We start from the raw sequence: 17912 nt of genomic DNA on the forward strand, positions 1-17912 counted from the left end.
CCGCCATTTTGCGGCGGCCATTTTGCAAAATGGCGCCGGCTGAAGACTACACGATTTAGTGTGCCGCTTTTCCTGCTCTCCCCCTTCCCCTGATTTAGCTACGGACCGCCGCTACGGAGGTAATTTAAGGCTACGGACCCCCAGGTAATTTAAGGCATTTGGGGGGGGGTTCGGGAGGGTGGGGGATTTAATTTAAAGGGTCGGGGTGGGTTTTAGGGTGTTTTAGTGTGCCGGTTTTCCTGCCCTCCCCCTTCCCCCGATTTACGATTTTTTGACGATAAATCGGGGGAATTGGTATTGTATCGTGGCCCTAACGATTTTTGACGATTTAAAATATATCAGACGATATTTTAAATCGTCAAAAAACGATTCACATCCCTAGCCACTCCAGGAGCCCATTTAGACTACTGTTGACAATGTGGAGTCCTGTGTGGAGAGGTAGTGGAATGCAGTGCACAGGGAAACCTGTGTGACTATCCTGACCTTGGGTGGAAGTGCCTGAGAGGCACCAATGAGGGCTTCACCTGTACTAGCCATCATTCCCACAGGTTGAGCCCTTGGTGCAGACAGTTGGCAGAACAGAGGCAGTTCTCAGTGCATGCAGAAGAGAGAGTCTAGGTCTAAGTACAGGCCAGGGCAGGCAGCAAGCAGTGGTTTCCAGAAGGTAGGCTAATGTCATGGCAGGTGGCAGACAGCAGAAACCAGAAGACAATCCAAGGGCAGGTCAGGCAGCAAGCAAGCAGAAGTCAGGTCTACAACCAGAATCAAAACCAGGAAGACAGAGGCAGACACCACAAATCAGCACCACACAGTGAGGCGCAGGCTACTCTAGAGACCTGTTGCCAAGCCAGTAGCTGGTTGCAAGAGACTTCATTATATACCCCTAGAGGATGTGACATCATCAGCCAGTGCCCACAGGAAGTCCCAGCTAGGGGACCTATAAAAGCCATCCAGGTTTACAGGAACTTCCCTCCTGGGTACTTGGAACAGCTTGCTTCTGGAGGCTATGCTGGAGTTGCTTTGATTCAAAGGTGAGGGACTTAACATAGAGAGGTGGCTGGAGCATAACAGTTAGCAAGATAAGTTTATGTGGCTAACTTTGCTAGCTGATTGGTGTTTGAAAATGGACCTCCTAAAGCTATAACTAGGGATAAGGTATCTGAACACTAATGCAGAGACTAATTTCTGGACTATGGATGGCCACACTGGTTTAGATTAGATTACATGTTATTTCTGGCTTTCTCCTGCTAGAGCCTGGTTTACAACTAAACTTCTTTTCCCTGACTTAGAAAACTCCCAGCTGCCCAAGGGCAGGCGTTAGCCATAGAAAGCACCAGGAAAATGTACAGAAAAGCAGAAAAAAATGCTTTTCTGTACACCCTCGGACTTAATATCATAGCGATATTAAGTCAGAGGCACCAAAAATTTAAAAAAAATCTGCCCAATTTAGCCGGCGTCCATTTTCCGAACCCATGGCTGTCAGTGGGTTTAAAAACTGACGCCGATAAAATTAAGCGTCGGTTGTCGGACTCCACTGACAGGCGCCACTTCCACTAATAAGGAGGCACTAGGGATGCGCGAGTGTCCCTAGCGCCTCCTTATTAGCACGGGCCCTAATTTAAATACAAAATCACGCACCAAGAGAAGTGCCTGAGCGAGCGTCAGGAGAGCTGGCGCTCGCCTCGGAGCACCGGCTCTCCCGCACATTTTATTGCATCGGCCTGAGTGGTAGCAAGACCCCCAAGGTGTATCATCAGGAACAGGATAGCTTCACCTTGACTGTCTTGTCAATTTGTCCTCTTCTCTTACCTCGCTGTCCTGGTTACTATTTCACTCAGGAATTTCTTGATTGCTATACATACTAGACTCACTGCAGCACTTTAGAGTGTGCCGTAGACTTGAATGAGAAACAAAAATAAATTAAACTAAAATTTTTGTTTAATTCATGAGCACCCTCAATTCATTTTAGGGTTCCATAAATGAAATAAAAATGGTATTGTTTGTTGCATTGTACCCATTTGTTTCAAACAAATGAACATCCCTAATATTTTCTTTTCTTTTACTATAAGAACATAAGAAGATGCCATACTAGGTCAGACCAAGGGTCCATCAAGCCCAGTATCCTGTTTCCAACAGTGGTCAATCCAAGTCACAAGCACCTGGCAAGAACCCAAAGATTAAATTAAATCACAAGCTACTATTGCTTATTTATTAATAGCAGTTTATGGATTTTTCCTCTTGGAACTTATGCAAACCATTTTTACACCCAGATACACTAGCTGCTTTAACCACATCCTCTGGCAATGAATTCCAGAGCTTAACTATGCATTGAGTAAAAACTAATTTTTTTTATTTGTTTTAAATGAGCTTCTTGCTAACTTCATGGAATGCTCTCTAGTCCTTCTATTATCTGAGAGTAAATAACAGATTTACATTAACTTGTTCAAGTTTTTTCATGATTTTATAGACCTCTATCATATCCCCTCTGTTGTCTCCTCTCCAAACTGAACTAGCCTTTCCTCATTCGGCAGTCATTCCATGCCCATTATCATTTTGGTCACCCTTCTCTGCACTTGCTCCAGTGCAACTATATCTTTTTTTGAGATGTGCTGACCAGAATTGCACACAATATTCAAGGTGCGGTCTCAGCATGAAGCGATACAGAAGCATTATGACATTTTCCGCTTTATTTGTCATTCCCTTCCTAATAATTCCTAATGTTCTATTTGCTTTTTTGATCATCACAGCACACTGAGTCGATGATTTCAATGTGTTATCCACTAGGACGCCTAGATCTCTTTCCTGGGTGATAACTCCTAAGATAGAATCTAACATTGTGTAACTACAGCAAGGGTTATTTTTCCATATATGCATCACTTTGCACTTGTCTGTTAAATTTCATCTGCCATTTGGAAGCCTAATCTTCCAGTCTTGCAAGGTCCTCTTGTAATTCATCACAATCCGCTTGAGATTTAACTATGCTGCATAATTTTGTGTCATCCGCAAATTTGATTACCTCACTCATCGTACCCCTTTCCAGATCATTTATAAATATATTAAAAAGCGCCGGTCCAAGTACAGATCACTGTGAAAACAGACCACTTAATCCTACTCTCTGTTTCCTGTCTTCCTATGTGTTTCTGTTTTCTGTAGAATATAGGAATTTGTGTGTTATGTTGATGTGCATGCACTGCTTTTGTTTGCATTGCTTGCAATTGATGTTTTCATTTTCTGTTCCAGCCTCTGCTCCCCACCCTAGGAGAACCTTTAGTTGTGTGAGCATGATACACATGCCCATTCTGAATCACACAGCTGAGAGGTGGAGTAAAGTATGTGGCACCTCCTATAGGTGGGGGCAGGTTACATATGTTACACAGGTGAAAGAGAGTGATTTTAAACCTAGCTGTGTAAGGTCAAATTCAGCTGCAGGCAACAGAGAGAATCTGGTTTCACAGCTGGCTCAAATAGGAACCAGTTTGCCTCCACCAAACTGAGGTTTTTAGATGGATGAGTCACTATGAATGCATGTTACTGAGTCAGTTCCCAGTCATGCCTTTCATACTTACATAACTTTGCAGACATCGCCCTACTTAGCATCAAAATGCTAGTCCTCACCATTTTTTTTTCTGTAAGATCATGCATATAGTTTTGTGATGCAGCGAAAACAAAGGGCTGCATTTATTGAGGATTTTCTTCCATTCTATGCCTATTGTAATAATCCTTGATAAATTAAGGTTATAGTAAATGCCTGTTTCAGGAATACAATCTGTCCTACTATAGTGCATGTTTCCCTTTGCTTGAAAAAATTCTTTAAAAAAAAATCAAACTCCAGGAAACAAATGCATCATTAATGCAGTTGGCAGTATTAATGAGATTTATCAAAATATGAGCATGCCTATTTCTTAGCTTTACCTCTTAAATTTAATTCTCCTTTTTTTTTTTTTTTACTGCATTTTTTATATTTTCACACTATGCTAGAGAAAAAGATGTGTGCCTTTTTGTTATGGTCATATCCCGTTTTTTTATAAAAAAAAAACCTTTTCCCAAGATTTCACACTGAAGCTAGTTTTAAGCAGAAGGTTTAATTATCCTCTGTTGGCCATGATTATAATATTTTCATCTCCCCATTGGGGGGGTGGGGTTTGGAGGGCATTAATACCCCTCCCCCTTATTGCACAGGCTCTCAGTCTCAGCCAAAATGCTAAGAAGGGACTATCCTGAATTTATACCTCAAACCCTGCACTTGGTTCTTGGTGGTAGCACCTTCCTCAGCTCATTTCTATTTATTTAGATTTAACTCATGCCTCTTCGTTGGTAGCTCAAGGTGAGTTACACATTCAGGTACTGTATGTTTCTCTGTCCCCAGAGGGTTTACAATCTAAAGGGTTCATTTACTAAGAATTTCTCCTATAGACATTGAATGGGAAAAGAAATCTTTGTAAAATAGGCCTTTGGGCAATGGAGAGTGAAACAATTTACTCAAAGCTAGAAGGAATAACAGTGGAATTTGAACCGTGGATTCCCTGGTTAACAGGTTGTTGGGCTCGCTACTAGGCGACTCCTACAACCTGCTCCGTGGATTAGATCCTACATTTCATCTTAGCCAAAGGGCCAAGAACCTAGTCATGCTATTATTCTCTAAATAGATCAGTGTGGTGCCCGCAGGAAACTCTGAATCAGCATAACTTAAATCACTATAATGTTTTCAGGAATGAAATATGAGATTGTTCTTGTTAGGAGTTAGAACTATCTAAAAAAAATAAATTTTTAATATTTCTGCTGTAAAGTACTTCTTTCCCATGGTCATTGCATAATTTGGATTTGTTATCAGCATGTTATGAAGTGGAACTTTCCTAACTCTGATGAATCACTTTTAGAAAATCCTCCGATATTTCCTTGTAAATGTAATCCAGTCCATGCTCTGCACCTGACCTGCTGAGGATTCCTGACCTCTCCTCCTGCCTTTCCAATCTGTGAGTAATATATTCAGTCCAATTAATGGAAGAATCGACCTGAAACGACTGTTTGAACAAAGGGTTAAGCATCAATTCAGATTTTAATGGCTGGAAATATAAAGTATAGGGAGCAGTTAACCAATCAAACTATTGAGAGGTCAATATTCAGTGCCACTTAACCAGATAAGTTCCAACTTAGCCAGATAAGTGGAGATATTTAGATCTATCCAGCTAAACTAGATAGATAAGTTAGCCCTGCTATTGAGCAGGTCTAAAGTTACCTAGATAAACTTATCTGACTAACTAAAAAGTTATCTGGGTGTATCTAGTAGAATATCCTAACTAGGTTAGCCAGATATGTTTATCCAGCTAACTTCCCTAGCTGGTTATTGCTTGAATATGTACCTCTTGATTGGTTGATATCCCTCCCTCATTTTATAGTACTATGTGACAAACCACCATGAAATTATCGTTGGATACACAAGATACATTCAAATGTATATACAAATTGCTATTCCTATGTAGCTCCTGCTCCAGCTTCTCCTGGCATGCAGGAACACACAGGAGAGAACATGAGCCCAGGGACGGATTTAGGGTTTTTTTTGGTGCTTCACACTCCCATCTCCTATAAGGTTCTGTTACAGGGTAGCGGAAGGCTGTTCTCTCCTGAAAAAGATTCATCAGAGATGGAAGGCAGCAAATCTTAGCTATCCTGCTGCCCCTAAATATTGGCTGCCCTAGGCCCAGGTATAATGGATGCCTACTGACAAATCCAGGGCTGTATGAGCCACGGCAGCATCCATGCTTCCAGGTTCTTCCCACACTCAGGAGAAAGAGTCGGTCTTTCAAGGCCAATAAGGATTGCTCTCACCTGGCGCTCCTCTATCTCCAATCCAGTAAAGAATAAAGCACAATGCCCCACAACCAGCAGATTCAAAAAACAAAATGTAGAAAGTACGTTTTCACTCAAAGCACAGTCAAGCTGGGGAATCTGTTGACAGAGGATGGAGGCAAGGCAAATAGTATAGCGGGGTTTAAAAGAGGTTTGGACAAGTTCCTGGAGGAAAAGTCCATAAAGCATTATGAGCCAGGTAGACTTGGGAAAGCCATTGCAATTCCTGGGAGTGATTAATAAGCAATTGATCTATCTTTTGGAATCTGCCACGTACTTGTGACTCGGCTGGCCACTGTCAGGATGCTGGGCTCGATGAACCTTGGTCTCACCCAGCATGGCAATTCTTATGTTCTTATGATGGCAGGGAAACAAAACGCACTAAAGATTAGTGCATCAGTCAGTACAGAAAAATAAAATCCATTAAAAGAAGTACCGAAAAAGAAACAGTCTCGAGCAGTGGCTCATGCTGCACACCCTGGCAGGTAACCTTTCCCCGTCAGACACCCTAGGCATGTGTATTCCATTTGAAATTAAAGTGTAAAATAGGATGACTGAGCCTATTTTTGTTTTGTTTCAAACGAACTGAAATATTAACAAAAAAATAAATGTGTACAAGGTTTGTTTTCAGCAAATAATGCAAATGGCATTTCTTGTGTTCTTATCTTCTAATTTTCTGAGTATGGATTTGCATGAATACTTTCAAAAATCCAAAGTATGCATGTAAATCCTCTCCTTATCTCAACTCTACCCCCATTAACGCCTACTGGCAGTGAGGGTAAAAGTACGCGTGAAATAGGATTTCTTGCATACTTTTACATGCAGGTCCTCCGGCTTGACTTTCAAAGCACCACCTACATATAACGGAGATTTATGCATTCAAAGTGCTTTGAAAAAGATGCTCTTTGAAATCAAAAGTAGGTGTGTAAATCCCCCTCCCCCCACACTGGCTATTGTTTTATGCGCATAAAAGTATATGCGAAACTAAGTTATACACATATGTACAGAGCTCCCACATAATTTTATAAAGCCTCTGAGTAGGAGGTCTGTGTTGCAGACCTTGTACCATTTTGGTAGCATCTCTCTCAGCTGCTGTCATTGAAGGAATGGCTCCCGGATCTGGATACAGTGCTCAGGGTGAGGTTTCATATCCTTTTCCTAAGGATACAGTTAGCATTCCCTGTTGCTTTTGTTAATCTGATTGGCAGCCTTCAGGTACGTCCCTCTCTTTGGTTCCTTTCTTGCCTGGCATTTTGCCAACTTTTTTCCTCTTAACTGATAAGGGAAGAATGTAGGCCGTAGAGCTGAGCTGCTTTTAAAATTTGGCATCTCTTCTCTGATGCTTTCGGCCAGAACACCGGACTGCTTACGGGAATGAGTGATGTGCATTAGGGCTGGGTTCTGCTGCAGGATGCTCTTCTGCTGCAATGTAATTTTGTCTTTATGAGTTTTTGCCCTGGGTAAACTAGTAAATACATGGAAATTAGGCCTGCAAGAGGATTTCTTAGCAAACCAGATGGGAAACATTAAGAAACCGATTGACTCCATTAAATCATTTTTTTACTAATTAAACCCAAAAGGGTGGGACACCTCTTGCTTTTCTGACTCACACATTCTTCTCCTGCAGTTAATTACGTCTTCAGCCAGGCAGTGATTTGGAAAAGAATACAGGATTTTCTAAGGGGGGGGGGGGGGAGACTAAGAAAAGAAATGCAGCTAAGAAAGCGAAGTGTGCGCTTTACAAATGTTTAGCGTCCATGTAAACAAAGCTTACAAATACACTTTAGAATAGAAGATTGCCACATACAAGCTGAATTCTGCAGCCCAACAAAATGTGCTTTCAACGTGATGGCCATACATCGGAATCTTTTATGATGAAAAATGACTACAGAATGACTCATATTTTGGTTGAAAGCAGTTTTTAACCAACTGCTGTTATCCTTGTGTAAGGGGGGGTAGATGAACTAATCACAAAGCACAGTATGTAACAGAGTCTCTGACAGGCTCCTGGGGACACATCAACATCTGTTCTAAGCAGGATGTGCACAATGCTAATGTCAGAACCCACCCCCCCACAGGAGCAGAATCACAGCAGAATCAGTGCCACCCTTGCATAAAACCGGCATGGGCACAATGTAGCTCTTAAAATAGCAATTTCTTATCCTTTCCGGTCCACGTCACTAGAGCAGGAAGCAGCTGGCTGCATAGTGAATGTGCTTCACCCAGTAGCGGGCAATGGCTTCCCTGCTATCATAATACTGGTGTTTCTGGTGGAAGTGCTCAAATGGCCATAGAAGAAACAGTCAGTTCAGAGGAAGAGGCCTTGTTCAATGATAGTTGGTTTTTTTTTTTCTTCCCACAGTATCACTAGAGGCTGGGACTGGGACACTGGGATTCAGGAGAGAGTGAAGGACAGGGGCAGGGAGGAAGACAGCTAACCAGGCTAGGGAAGGGAGAGGATAGCCAGCCAGGTTTTGGGGAGAGTAGCAAGACAACCAGAATGGGGGAAGGTGAAGTAAGGCTGAAGCTGGGGATCTGACTGAACCGGTACCGGCAGGTTAGAAACTTCTAGCAGCCCATTCCTCTGTATCATTTTATCTAGTCTGTTATTTCACAGGATGTCCACAGCATTCTTATTTGCAAGAGAGTCACCCCTTAATGGCTTAAGTTGCTTAAGTTTGTAAAGGTTGGCAGGAGGTGGTGATTCTGTGTATGCAAATAATTCTCATTATGATCAAAACAGGCTTTATGACTATGCAGCAAAATATGCCTTATCACATGAGTCAGAGCTTGTTTTCACTTGACGATCCTCTCCATCACATCCAATAATCCTATTGGCCAAACCACTTGCCAATCAAAATGACCAGTATTCCAACACAGAATGTTCAGCAGCTAACTTGCAGGCTGATGCAGTAATCTGGGCGATAAGAAACTGTGCGCTGCTTTTTAGCACACATTTCTAATGTCCAGATTAAGTTTTGTTTTAACTCCCAATGCAGTAAGATAATCAAATGCACTGGGAGTTTTAAAACATGTTTAAGAGTAAAATGTGCATTTATCACAGGTCCAATGCACAGTTTAACTCAGGAAGGGGGGGGGGGGGGGGGGAATCCCTGATGGCCATAAGTGACAGCAGCCACTGCCTCTTAGCTGGATAAATGATATTTATCCAGCTAAGTATAAAATGCACCAGATAGCCCAATAAGTCAGTACTTCTCAGGCTATCTGGCAGCTGTTACCCTCTGCCAAACAGCCAGTTAAGATCAGCCACTACTTAGCTGGATAAGTCAATACTTATCTGCGGGCATAGATCTGGTGGGATAGATTTCAGAGAGGACCTGCGTATGTAAGTCTGCTTTGAAACTTTGGGGTAATTCATGTGCGTATTTCCTGCCTAACTTATGCACGGTTACAAAATTGCCCCCTAAATATTAGAGGCCGTTTTCCCAATAGGAAACCAGGCAATTAATGAAGATGAGCACTAATTAGTGGGCAAGGAAGCTATAAAAATACTTGATGACATCATGAAGCCCTCTTGACTTCCCCGAGATTTCAGCTGAACTGAATTGGCCTGTTTCCCTACAGGAAGGAAAAAGGAAATGGAATTCTCCTTGTCTGTGATGTCGAGAGCACGTGGAAAGGGTGAGCTTGGGGGGGGGGGGGCGGGATTACTGCCATCTGTGGCAGAAATTTCAATGAAATGAGATGAACAGACTCACAGACATGATTATTGTCCTTTAAGGCCAGATTCCTTAGAGAGAACTAGGCTGAAAAGGTATTGCCTACAACTTAATTACTGACCTTTATTTCTACAATTATAAGCAGATTAATGTGGCTGCACCACTTTATTCAAAATGAATACCCTAGTTCCTTACTTGACAGTACTGAATATGTGTTAATAAGGATTGTACCCTGGGCTCCTTAATATCATTGCACTGGCCATGCTTCATAGGATGAAGAGTTTTCTAAACACCACAACTTATAAACATTTAAGGGACTTATTTTTTTTTAAAGCATTTACACTTAAATGGCCCCACTAAAAGTAATTGCAATACAACTGAGAACAAAATCACAGCATCAGGAGATCCTTATTTGTAACATTCACCTCTGAAAAAGAAAAGATGGTTATAATCTCCGCGCAGGAGAATTTCAACAGCCCCGGACAAAGCCCAAACATCTAACACGGGGTTTTCATTTTTGGAATATCTTATTTTTTTATTTCATACATGGTTTTTGCCAACATCGAAGTGATAAAAACATAATTTTTTTTAGATGCTATAAAAATGGTTGAGTACGTTATCTTTTTTTTGTGCGAGAGATTTGCATCATTTACCCAAGGATTTAATTTAATGTCCAAACAAGAACATCTGCAAAAAACAAAATAAAAGAATGTATCCCTTTCCGGCAAACGTTCTGCTGCGCTTGTAGCAGGGAGGGATGAGGAAATATTTTTTGCCTTTCTGAATTTGCAGAAAATTCCATTCTTAGACATAAGGGGGTGGGGGGGGAGGAGTTTCTCAACAGCCCGCAGAAATTTAAAATAAAATAGGTACAACACATAAGTTACACTAATATTCAAAGAAACTGTGTACATAGTTTCCCTTTGATAATTATCCCACCAAAACTACCCACACACCTGATCATTTTTGCACAGATATTTGTTTTTATCAGGAAAATTGACTTTGACTTACTATGTCACAGGGGCTACAGGTGCTATTGGTCAGTCCCTGTCACATGGTAGGAGCACAAGATGGCGCCGGCCATCCATTGCTCCTACCATGTGACAGGGGCTGACCAATGGCCATATTCGTGGGAAAGTGAAACGTCTCGCGATTCCCCACGAATACAACAAATCTTCACCGAATTATTCGGCTGTTCAGCTGCCCAAGCCCGCTCTGGGAGTGCCTTCGCACACGGCAGGTAAGTTTACGCGCACACATGACACACGCACGTGGCTTTACCTGCATTCTGCAACAGACCATTTCCGCGGGTAAAGCACTGTTTTAGCTGTGAAAGTGGCTTTGTAAATTACACTCATCCTGTGCTTTTCGAAAATTATGCAAGAAAATTGACAGGCACATTATTTCTTTTCTCAAATTAAACCTGAATCTATCTCCTTATTGGTTCTAGGAAAAATTGGATTTTTCCCGATGGATTTACCTCCCATTCTGAAGTTGCTATGAATTCAGTTCTTGGCCATCAAATACACTATTTCAAAATTGTGCAATAAATAAAAAGGGGGCCAGACAGCACCCAGTATTAATCACAGTGAGGCTGATACTGAAACTCACTTAAGTCACTTAACCAGCTTAAGTTCTTATCCTTATCTGGCTAAGCAGCAATAGCCTAATTGTGCTGCTGAATATCCCATCTAACGGGGTCATTTATCATTTCGCATTAGGACCTTAATGCTAGCTGCAATCAAGCTAGGTAGAGAATACATTGTACAAATCAATGTCCTCTTTTATCTTTCATCACTCCAAATGACAGAAACTCTTCACTCATGTCAACTTTGCTGTTCGTACCTCTAACTATATATGTAAAACTGCCCCCCAAAACCTATCCTACCTCCAAACCTCACCCCCGAGTTAATAGTGCCCCCTCTTATAGTGGTATAAATAGGAAACTTACATATTGGCCTTTACAGAGATGTTCTCTCTCTCTCTCACAGAGGTAAGTTAAAAATAGCAAATACATTTAAGCTGGGGGGACCAGCACTTAGTCCTCACTCAGTCTTGTAAACCAAACATTGCAAGTTATAGTGTTTTAGTAGAGACAATCCAAAAAGCAGGTGCTGAGATTTCACCAGGGATTGCTAATCCTTGCTGCTGTGCACTCCTGGGAATCCCACACTCCATTTAATGGGGTTTAAGGCTCTCTTGGACTGATGCCCATGGACTCTTAGGCACCCAATTCTCCAATGCTCACCTCTGCTCACCTCTCTCCTTTCTGGACTGGATGGGTAGCACTCTCCTTTTCTCTGGACAGGTGCCTAATGCTCGCTTCTTGCTCCTTCTGCAAAGATCTTTGACTCACAGTTCTCAGACCAGGGTCTTCTTTCCTTTGTAGAAAGACAAATGCAGAAAGAGAGGTTTACTTCCTCAGAGTGGTGTGCAAGCACGCAGCAAGCTTTTGTCATGTTTCATTGTGGGGAGGGGGTTTTTTTTAGCTGAATTTAATTTTTTTACTTTGGGTGGGCTTTTTTCCTTTTTTTTTTGTTTTGAGAAATAGTGCACGCTATTTGCAATTGTGTTTTGCCTTTTATATTTGTTCTGCTCCAGCCTCTGCTCCCCACCCCTGGAAGAACCTTTAGTTGTGTAAGCATGCTACACATGCCCATTGTAAATCGCACAGCTGAGAGGTGGCATTATTGGATGTGACTCCTTCCCTCTAGGACAGGATGGGGGTGTTGCCATTCATAATTGTAATTATTTACTCTGAAAGCTACTCTTCGATATCTCTCCATTTCATTGTGGTTTTAAAAGCACTTTGCAGCTGTAATTTTGATAAATACTTTTTTTCATTCTGGATGAACTAAAAACAAAGTTTCCAAATTATGGCATCAGGATGGCAGAACTGGAATCCTGAGTTTCACATGAATGTTTCACAGCCATACAAGAAAAATAGTTTTCAAAGAGTTTAGTGATCATGGTAGAACTATTTGTCACCGTTAAAATTGGACAGGAGATTAATTATTTAATTCAACATTGAGATCAGAGCAGAAATGGCTGAGGCATTAATATTTAACTGGCAAGAGGCATGCCATGAATTATGTGCCCTGTACAGAACAAAAGGGTAAACAAATATATCTCCAGGTATAAACTAAAACAATTGATAAAACACCTTATCACAAAATATACTGTTTGAAAGGGACATTAATCATGTGAGTCATATGCATCTAACACTGCTCTTCACAGATAACAGGTCATGATACTATGCACTGTAAAAAGAAAAAATCACTTCTAATCATTAGAGCTGTGTATATAAATAGGGCTTTTGATTTTAGGTTATAAGCAATACTGATAAAACATCCCAAGCAAATAAAATAAAATTGATAAACCAAAAAAAAAAAAGCCACTTCTTCTAATCTCTCATTTTTCCTTTGACCTGCCTTGGATCTAAGGTTTCCAAATCGGTGCGGCCTCAGAGGGAACTTTCCTTCCGCCTCCCCCCACCTTCCCCTCCCTTCCCCCACCCCTACCTAAATCTCCCTACTAACCTTTATCCGCGAAGTTACGCCTGCCTCCGGGCAGTCGTAACTTACGCGCACCGGCTGTCTGCTGCCGCGGCAGGCCCCGACACAGGCTGCTGTGTTGGGGCATTCAGCCATGCCCCCGGTCTGCCCCCACGTTCCCAAGCTGACACCACGCCCCCTGGCCACGCCCCTGACCGCCCCTTTTTGCAAGCCCCAGGACTTACGCGCGTCCCGGGGCTTGCGTGCGCCGCCGAGCCTATGCAAAATAGGCTCGGCGCGCGCAGGTTTTTTTTTTAAGGGTTACGCGCATAACTTATGTGCGTAACCCTTTTAAAATCCGGCCCTATGAGTAAGTTGGTAAATCTTCATGCATGTCTTTTAAAATAGCAACCTAAGGGGGTCATTTTCTAAAGCTAGCGCATGCGAAAAGGGACTTTTCGCATGCGATAGCTAAAAAGGGGCGGAGTTGGGGGTGGCGTCTGCCCCGGAAGAGGAGGAGTCGGGGTGGACGCCGCGAAGACAGCATGGACGGTGAAAAGGTAAGGAGCCTTTTTGCTTCCAATTTTGCGCCCAATAGCACCACCTTTTACGATGGCGCTATTGGGTGCGAAAGCCGGCAGTGATCGCATCGCAGGCCCACCACCCGCTTCGCCCCCTGCACCTCGCGATTCACGCAACCGCGGTGTTTTAGAAAATATAGGCCTATGTGTGCAAATGTTGGCCCTGCCCCAGAATGCCCTTAGATGTCCCCTTTTTTTGCACATATGTGGGTGCAAAAGAAAAAATAAGCGCGTTTGAGGTTTATAAACTAGCAGGTATTTGTTATTTACATGCGTTTTTCCTTGAAAATTCACCTTTTTGCATTTTCAAAAGTATACCTGTAAATTTCCATGAAAAGATCATGTGCACAAAATAGCAGGTGTAATTTTGTGTGGGTAGCTTTGGTGGGATAATTTTCAAAAGCGAAAATATGCGCCCAGGTTCACTTTGAAAATTGGTGAAACTTATCTGCGTATTTGCCAAATTTCTTATACGACCATCTCAGTTTGGGGATTACATTTGTTCCATATTGAGCCGAGAATTCAGTTTAAGATCCTCTCCATCACGTTCAAATGATTTCTTCGAGTTATTCCACAAAATGTGTCTATTTCTCTCTCTCATTCCAAGGCACGGAAATTCTTAAGATTCTTTCAGCGAGATCTTTTGGAAGAACCATCTTTACTCTGCTGTGAAATCGCTGGTCACAAAATAATGTGCTTTTTTCTTTTTCATGGCCACTACTACTATTTATCATTTATATTAGTAACATGGGGACTCGAGACATTCGCTCCGGCAGCTGCATTTCCTCTCTCTCCCCCCTTTGTAATAAAACTACATGACAACTGTATGGTATTAACAAAGGCCGCAGTTTATTAACCTAACCCGAGCCGCTATCTTAACATGCATTCAAATAACAATAACAATGCCCCCCTCCACCTCCTTGGCCGCCTCCTCTTCTTCGCTTACCACCGCGGCCCGGTGGTAAGCTAGCGCTCTGCCCCTCCCCCCCCCCACTTACCCCGCCACGGCATGAGCGAGGGTAAGCTTTGCGGCCTGAGCATCGGCCCCCCCCTTGCTCTTTAGGCCTTCCCGTGTAACGGCCCCAAGTTACACGGGCATTCCTCCCCCCCCTCCGAACAGTCCATAACATTATTCCAATACACAATCCAGCATATGGCTCGGGTTTTCCGCCACCAACAAAGACCGGTTACGGCCTTTGTACCCCCACTGCGGCCCTACCATTTTACCACCTCGAGTCAAATTCAACTTCTCTCCATAAGGCCTCCGCTTAGCCCATTGGTGGGCTCTCTGGACAAAGGAATGGCCCATAATCCAGGCACACCCTGGTCGCGTCACCTCCCGTTCGATCTGCAATACAAACAGACCCGTTACAAACAGCCATGCTAGGACGCCCCCCTACCCGCCGGAGGAGCCTCCCTACCCGCCGGAGGCGTCACTTCCGCACAGAAGCCCGGAAAACCACCGACTTCCACCGCCTCAACGCCCGTATTTGCTCCGCCGGCCACCCCAGCTCCGCCGCCGTCGTCGTGGCCGCACCAATATGAAACGAGTGCGACGTGTACTGCGTCACATCCCACCCGAGACTCACCACCACTCTGCGCACCCAAGACTCACCACCACTCTGTGCAAGACCGTCACGAATTGATATCTGGTAAGAGGGGAACCATCCGCATGCACCGAGAAATGACCCCCCACCCCCGGTCTTGCCAAACCATAAGCCAGCGCCAAGCGCACCGGACACTCCCGCCCGCTCTCAACACGGCCCAAAGCAATCCACGCGCCCTTTCCTGTCTGATCCGTGTTGGACCTCTGAATACGGATCGCTACCCTCGCCGTGGAGACACGCACGTCGCCTATCAGCAACCCCTCCTGCCCGAGCAATGAGCTACCCAATGTGAAGGGCCCCAAAGAACGCCCAGGAGAATGCCTTAAACGGAACAACACCAACTCATGCCCAGAACTACATACCCCCCGCAACCCAGTGGCCAACCTGAGCAAATCGCCGTACCGGATTGGCCTGCGCACGTCCTCCCTACGCCCCCACCCGTCCAACAATTTTTTGACAAGGAAACAACGAGTCGGGTTACCGCGCCCCTCCAGTTTCTGAAAGAACGCGAACCCCGCCAACTGGCGTCGGACATGCGCCAAGGAAAAGCCCGCGCCCTTCGCCCACAGTATGAACCGCACCACCTCAGCCTCCCGCACCCGTCCTCCCCCCCAGCCCAAAGATAACAGCAAACGAGTCACAGCATCGTCCCCACGCCGGATCAACTCCCATTGGTCATCGCCCCGGGTTCCACAAGTACTCTGGGACCTGCTCTCCCCGCCGGGCCACGTGAGGCGCCGCCGCCCGAAAGACATCCCTCGTAAAACGAGAGAGAGCATCAGCGATAATGCGCTGAACCCCCGGAACATGCCGCGCTCGGAAAGTCACATGCCACTGAAGACACAACAGGACCATGACCCGCAATAAAGCCGATACCCTGGGATATCGCGCCGCCTGCTTGTTGACCACCTGCACCATGCCCAAATTATCGCCACCAGACTACCTGTTTATTCGCCAAGTCCTCCCCCCGTAGGGTCAGTGCCACAATGATAGGAAACAGTTCCAAGAAAGTAATGTGCCGCACCACGCCCCGTCGGTCCCGGACGCCGGCCATGGCGCCTCACACCACTTGCCCCGAAAGTATAGACCGCAACCCAATGCCCCTGCCGTGGCCAGATACAATTCCAGATCCATGTTGGACACCTCCGGCTCGGGCATCATCCGGATCCCGTTGAACGAGTGCAAGAAGGCTTCCCATTGTCCTAACTCCTCCTGCACCGGTCACGATACCCTAATGAAGTGATGCCCCGCCCAAATTCCCGACGTCTTCGCAGGACAGGCGATGAATGAACGCCCTCCCCATGGGGATCACCCGACAGGCGAAATGCAAGGAACCGATAAGCGACTGCATCTGTCGCAAGGTAACCGTCGCCGCCCCTCTCACCTTGTGCACAAATCCCGCAACTGAGCGACCTTCTCCTCCGGCAAGCGGCACACCATGGCCTCCAAATCCAACTCTATTCCCAGGCAGGTCAACCTGGTGACCGGGCCCTCCGTCTGGTCCCGCGCAATGGGCACGCCAAATCGCTGCGCAGTCCCCCAGGAAACCCTGCAACTGCCGCGAACAGACCTCCGAGTCACCCCGCCCCACAAATAAGAAATCGTCCAGGTAGTGGAACGAATCCGCGCAGGCCGTATGGATCCTGGTGGCCCAGTGAATAAACGTACTGAACGCTTCAAAGAAGGCGCAGGACACCGCGCAACCCATTGGCAAACAACGATCAAAGAAGTAACCGCCCTCGAAGTAAAATCCCAACGGCGGAAACGACGAGGGGTGGATCGGGAGCAGCCGGAAGGCGGACTCGATGTCCGCTTTGGCTAGCTGCGCCCCCCTCCCCGCTTTACGGACCAATGCCCACCGCCTCGACGAAAGACGCGTACTTCACCGTGCACGCCTCCCTAGGGATAAGCTCGTCGGAATCACCGCCAACGGTGACAAGTGCATCTGCGCGTATGGCTTGTCCGGAAACGGCCCCACCACTCTTCCTAAGTCCAGTTCGTCCCAGAGGTTGGCCCTGGCCACATGCGCCCGATTCTACACCGACTTGGAATGCCTTGCCCTACCCCCCTACCCCGGGCCCTGATATGGGATCCGAAACCCCTCCCTAAAACCCTCCTGCAGCAAGACCGCGGCTACCCGATCCGGGTAAACCCGCAGCCCCTCCACCAGCGCCTCCACACAGATAGGGGAGTCCGCCTTGGACGGTAACACGTCCTTACTGGGCCCCCTTTCCACCCCCCCTCCCGCCCCGTGAGCGCACTCAGTGGCGGCGTGAGCACCCCCGCAAGTAGCGCAGGCGTGCCGGAATTTGCACTCAGGAAACAAACAGTTGAGTTTGTTGAAGCGCCTCTAACGTCTGCAGCCCCCCCCGCGCTCCGGACTCCTGTCTCACCCGCCCGTGCCCCCCCAACACGAAAGGGCTGCCCCTTCCCCCCGACCACCGGCGCCAAGCCCCCCACCGCGCCCCCTGTGAGGCCCTTCCGTGCCCCCCTTGTCCTCCTGTTGGTCATCTGCGTAAGCACAGATGTATATCCTGGGTGCCCCAGTACATGAGTTTACTCCCCGCCATCTTGTCACGGAACTTCTCATCATAGGTGAGCCAAGCCCAACCGTCAAAGGCCCGAAACGCACCCAGAATGCTGTCCGCGTAGGACAGCAACGCCCCATACTGGGACTGATCGAAGTGGCTGACCACGCTCACC

This window comes from Rhinatrema bivittatum, chromosome 5 (genome assembly GCF_901001135.1).
Source record: "Rhinatrema bivittatum chromosome 5, aRhiBiv1.1, whole genome shotgun sequence".
NCBI classification, from domain to species: Eukaryota; Metazoa; Chordata; class Amphibia; order Gymnophiona; family Rhinatrematidae; genus Rhinatrema; species Rhinatrema bivittatum.